This window comes from Erpetoichthys calabaricus, chromosome 11 (assembly GCF_900747795.2).
Source record: "Erpetoichthys calabaricus chromosome 11, fErpCal1.3, whole genome shotgun sequence".
Taxonomy (NCBI): domain Eukaryota; kingdom Metazoa; phylum Chordata; class Cladistia; order Polypteriformes; family Polypteridae; genus Erpetoichthys; species Erpetoichthys calabaricus.
This window is the reverse complement of record NC_041404.2, coordinates 148,187,958-148,194,157: the sequence shown is the minus strand read 5'-3', so window position 1 is coordinate 148,194,157 and position 6,200 is coordinate 148,187,958.

Sequence of the window (6,200 nt, the reverse complement as noted above, 5' to 3'; positions counted from 1 at the left end):
CTCGAGTGCCTGTCCAAAGTTGTACAATGTCAGCCTGAATCTGTACCGCTAAAGACGGAGTTTCATGCACTAAATAAGCTATAGATGAGAATAAGCAAGCATCATCTCCCCTGATATTTACTACGTGGTGAGGCATTTGTACTCCATCAACATTAATTATTTCCAGAGACATAATTTTGTCTATTTTTCCAGCGCATCGCGCACAAAAGCAAGGGAACAATGGGAGCACCAGAACTCTGCTCACATCGCGTTGCTTCGTACCGCAAGCCGCAAGTAGTAAGTGTGTGATAAGCGGAATACCGCTACGATTTGCACTCATGGGACGGAAGGACAATCCCAACCGCTTTTATATAGTAGATATATCGCACAGTCTGGAGTAGAAAATCATCTTTTACATGGAAAAACGAAACTACAAATCCCATCGTGCATTGCAAATTGGACAGGGCGTGCGTGAAACTCCGCGCCTGCGTAGCACTCACGGGACGGAAGGACAATCCCGACCGCTTTTATATAGTAGATTGCTACATGTTTAAAAAGGTAATAAAACTTGGTAAAATTGTGATGGACAGAAAGGGAAGGGAGCGTACCCAAAGCATTACCTCCCCCGGAGCACTAGATGGCAGTTCCCCTGGGCTGCAGCGATGCCTCGGCCTCCCGGGGGGTTTCATGGGAGCTGGAGTTTGGTGCAGCCCTGTTGGGTTCTGTGGGCACCGCCAGGAGGTGCTGCAGCTGCTGCTGAGCCCCGAGTGCAGCTCTTCCTCCACACCCGGATGTGCTGCCGGAAATGCGTCAACGAGCACCTGGAGTACTTATAAAAGGAGCCAGAGTCGGGTGGGAGTAGACGAAGCTTGCCAGGAGGAGTGGAAGAGAAAAGAAAGAAGAAGAGTGCTGTGTGCTGAGCTGTACTAGAACTGTGTTAAACTTGTGGGAAACGGGGAAAGGTGTTTCCCACGAGGGAAAAAGAAAAAATAAACGTGTGTGCTTGCACTTGTGCCTGCTGCGTCTATCTGTGTCGGGTAGGGTGGCTGGTATGCCCCCTGGTGGTTCACAATATATAAATGACTACTTTTTATCTTTACACTTTCTCACCGGGTAAACAGTAGGTAACTAAACTAGTTTATTCTATTAGGCTCCCTCATTTACCACTGTACTCTGTGGCTTTCTGCTCACATCCCAGAGACGCATGTGCCAGCTTTAGCCCTCCCATGTGTGGATGTCATCTTGTATCTCTGTCCCCCAACACTATTTGCATGGGCATCCTCCCATACTCTAAAAGGTGAGCAATCAGATTAATTGTTACAGTAAAGCTCACAGTGACCTGTGGAAGATTATTTGTGCCAAAGATAAATGAAATCCAACGCGTTAACTACATTGCAAAGCAATACATACGAACGTGGTGCATTTAATTTTGGTACGGCTTTATTGTGTCATAATTAAAAACATATCAACCAATTCATCGATTGCTTTTGACTACGGCACACAATTTTCATATAAGTTTCAAATTCAGGAGAAAAGCGCATTGCATTTTGATGCATATCCATGCAGCGTGTGTCATAACCAAAAGCAAAGCAAAATATTGTTTTTCACACAGCGGCTGTTCTGAGTGTATTGCATTTCAATTCAATGTCATTTAGATGTAAACAAATGACTGATCAGTGTCAAAAGGTGGGGCAAGTGGCGAAATGCAATAGGTAAATAGTAAAAACTTCATTTTACTATTTTTTGGCATAAAATGTATAGTACTATGTGGTTTTTATTCTACTGTCTTATATGGTGTTCATAAGAATTATTTATGAACATTTTGAAATCACTTTTCTTTTTCTATGGGGCGTCCTAACTCACCGGTATGAAAAAACACCCACATATGATACACTGTCCAACTCCTCTTGATGTCTAATTATGCAATTCCTCATCTATTTTTGGTTTTCTAGACCCATAAAAGCCAATTTTTAGGCCATTTTAGACCATAATTTGTGCAGTGTGGTACCCAGATGGGGGTGGTACCCAGCCGGGATGCCCGAGAAGATCGGAGGAGGGCTTGTGCCTCCTCCAGACCTCGAGGGGGGTGACTGCCCTGGGGGCCGCGGGTACAGAGCTGGGAAGCTCGACCCTGTAGGGGGCCCGTGGTCACCGCCAGGGGGACCCCAATACCTGGAGGACCCTGGACCTCAGCACTTCCGCCACACCAGGAATTGCTGGGGGGAAGAGGAACAGGGACACCCAGAGTGCTTCTGGGGAGACAGCTGGCACTTCCGCCACACTGGGGTGTGTCGGTTGGAGATTGCCGGGAACACACCTGGAGCACATCCCGGTGCTTATTTAAAGGGGCCGCCTCCCTTCAGAGATGGACTTGAGTCGGGTGGAAGAAGGACAAGGTTTCTGGAGGAGAGAAGGAGGCGGTCTGAAGACAGAGAGAGAGAAGGTATTGTGTTGGCCTGGACTGAGGGGTATTGGGGTCTGTGAGTGATTGATTGTATTATGGAGTACCAAAATAAAGGTGTGTGGGGTAATACTGTCTGCCTGTCTGTGTCCGGGTCAAGTTCCACAGCAGGAAATTACATCCTTATGATAAAGTCTAAACCTTCAACAAAAATGATCAAAATGACTTAATATCTTAATACATAATTTGCCTGCCTCCTCACTCACTCACTCACGTCCGTCCGAAGCCGAATGCGCAGTTGCCTTCTGGGCACGTCCGAAGCCGAATGCACAGTCACCTTCTGCGCAGCTGCCCAAAAAACCTTACGAGACCGACATCCAACCCCAACATCGCGGCAAGCAGCAGATTTCAACACAATCCAACCTCTGCTCCTTAGGGACAAGCTGACAGAGATGGAATTAGATTCATACCTAGTGGCATGGATCGTGGACTATCTTAAAGACAGACCTCAGTATGTGCGTCTTGGGAACTGCACGTCTGACATTGTGGTCAGCAACACAGGAGCGCCATAGGGGACTGTACTTTCTCTGGTCCTGTTCAGCCTATATACATCGGACTTCCAATACAACTCGGAGTCCTGCCATGTGCAAAAGTTCGCTGATGACACTGCTATCGTGGGCTGCATCAGGAATGGGCTGGAGGATGAGTATAGGGACCTAATCAATGACTTTGTTAAATGGTGCGACTCAAACCACCTACAACTGAAAACCAGCAAAACCAAGGAGTTGGTGGTGGATTTTAGGAGGCCCAGACCCCTCATAGACCTGTGATCATCAAAGGTGACTGTGTGCAGATGGTGCAGACCTATAAATATCTGGGAGTGCAGCTGGATAATAAATTAGACTGGACTGCCAATACTGATGCGCTGTGCAAGAAAGGACAGAGCCAACTATACTTCCTTAGAAGGCTGGCGTCCTTCAACATCTGCAATAAGATGCTGCAGATGTTCTATCAGACAGTTGTGGCGAGCGCCCTCTTCTACGCGGTGGTGTGCTGGGGAGGCTGCATTAAGAGGAAAGACACCTCACGCCTGGACAAACTGGTGAGGAAGGCAGGCTCTATTGTTGGCATGGAGCTGGACAGTTTAACATCTGTGGCAGAGCGAAGGGCGCTCAGCAGGCTCCTATCAATTATGGAGAATCCACTGCATCCACTAAATAGTATCATCTCCAGACAGAAGAGCAGCTTCAGCGACAGACTGCTGTCAATGTCCTGCTCTACTGACAGATTGAGGAGATCGTTCCTCCCCCAAACTATGCGACTCTTCAATTCCACCCGGGGGTGTAAACGTTAACATTATACAAAGTTATTGTCTGTTTTTCACCTGCATTATTATCATTCTTTAATTTAATATTATTTATTGTATCATTATGCTGCTGCTGGAGAATGTGAATTTCCCATTGGGATTAATAAACTATCTATCTATCTATCTATCTATCTATCTATTTACAGCCGTAAAAATTCAAAGAGAAAGGCAACTTCGATTAAAGCTCTAGAGGTTTTTCTAGAGATTTCGACTACAGCTCAAGGCCTAATTACGCATTCTGATTCAATTACGCATTCATTCAATACACATATATCAGGTTTGTGGTGCTTATACTTATTGCTATTCCATATTGTACTGGAACATTCATCATTCAATATTATACTATGGGCCTGGAAAATTCATCAACTAATAGTACAAGCCTGTACAGTAATGAGTAAAGCGGACTACAATCATTGCAAAACAACTTCTTTGTTACTTATCATTTGTTCTTCATACACTGCTGACACAAACTCGTGCCCGTTTCATCTTACGTTGTCGAAATGGGCTCTTTGTCAAGTATATAATAATCTCCAGACAGAGAAGCAGCTTCAGCGACAGACTGCTGTCACTGTCCTACTCCACTGACAGACTGAGGAAATCGTTCCTCCTCCACACTATGCGACTCTTCACCTCCACCGGGGGAGTAAACGTTAACATTATACAAAGTTATTGTCTGTTATACCTGCATTTTTATCACTCTTTAATTTAATATTGTTTTTTTATCAGTATGCTGCTGCTGGAGTATGTGAATTTCCCCTTGGGGATTAATAAGGTATCTATGTATCTAATATTGTGCATTTCACATCAACTGACCCCAGGGTTTTAATCCGTAATGGGATATGAAGAATCAGTTACCATAAAACTTTGAAAATATGGGGATTTCAAGGTAGTTGATCAAAAATAATACTTTTGATATATGATCTTGTTAAATGACATATTTCAGACATAAGCATGTGGGGTTTTAGACTATTTCAAGGTCAGTGATTACAAAACATGATGTTATTGAATTTTGATCGTTTACGGATGCATTCAAGTTGGAGGTGGGATTACATCAGGGATCGGCTCTGAGCCCTTTCTTATTTGCAATGGTGATGGACAGGTTGACAGATGAGATTAGACAGGAGTCCCCGTGGATTATGATGTTTGCTGATGACATTGTGATCTGTAGCGATAGTAGGGAGCAGGTTGAGGAGACCCCTGGAGAGGTGGAGATATGTTCTAGAGAGGAGAGGAATGAAAGTCAGTAGGAACAAGACAGAATACATGTGTGTGAATGACAGGGAGGTCAGTGGAATGGTGAGGATGCAAGGAGTACAGTTGGCGAAGGTGGATGAGTTTTAAATACTTGGGATCAACAATACAGAGTAATGGGGGATTGTGGAAGAGAGGTGAAAAAGAGAGTGCAGGCAGAGTGGAATGGGTGGAGAAGAGTGTCAGGAAGTGATTTGTGACAGATGGGTACCAGCAAGAGTGAAAGGGAAGGTCTACAGGACGGTAGTGAGACCGGCTATGTTATATGGGTTGGAGATAGGTGGCACTGACCAGAAAGCAGGAGACAGAGCTGCAGGTATCAGAGTTAAAGATGCTAAGATTTGCATTGGGTGTGACAAGGATGGACAGAATTTGAAATGAGGACATTAGAGGGTCAGCTCAAGTTGGACGGTTGGGAGACAAAGTCAGAGAGACTTGATTATGTTGGTTTGGACATGTGCAGAGGAGAGATGCTGGGTATATTGTGAGAAGGATGCTAAGGATAGAGCTGCCAGGGCAAAGGAAAAGAGGAAGGCCTAAGCGAAGGTTTATGGATGTGGTGAGAGAGGGACATGCAGGTGATGGGTGTAACAGAGCAAAATGCAGAGGACAGAAAGATATGGAAGAAGATGATCCGGTGTGGCAACCCCTAACGGAAGCAACTGAAAGAAGAAGAAGACTATGGATCTACCATCTACGGACCTCTGCCAGAGAGTTAGAAACAAATTCCTGAAGTTTGTCGGTACTCACCAGTAACTACCAGTACCTCTTCAGAAATCTTTATGGAGGACCTCCACTCTTCAATAGATTATCACTGTATCATGACGATCTATGCTCCACCACACCACAACCTCTTCTTAATGTGCCAGTGAGTACCAACACCCCTTCAGGAATTTCACCACAGACCCAGGACCCTCTTTGATCGACTCTCATTATATTGTGATGATTAAAGTCTCACTGTACCTGCACATGTTCTTAGCATACCAGTAAGTGAAGCCTGACGGAAGACAATTTAATCGAATGTCACTGTATCGCTATAAACTGAGTAACACCAGTAATTTGGTCCCACTTCAAACTCCAGTGAAAAATGACACATTCCTATTGCAAATGAGAACATTTAGACTTGAAACATTTAAATTAAAGAACATTTAGACTTGAAACATTTAAATTGAAGCACTATATAAATGTATTTAATAAATCATT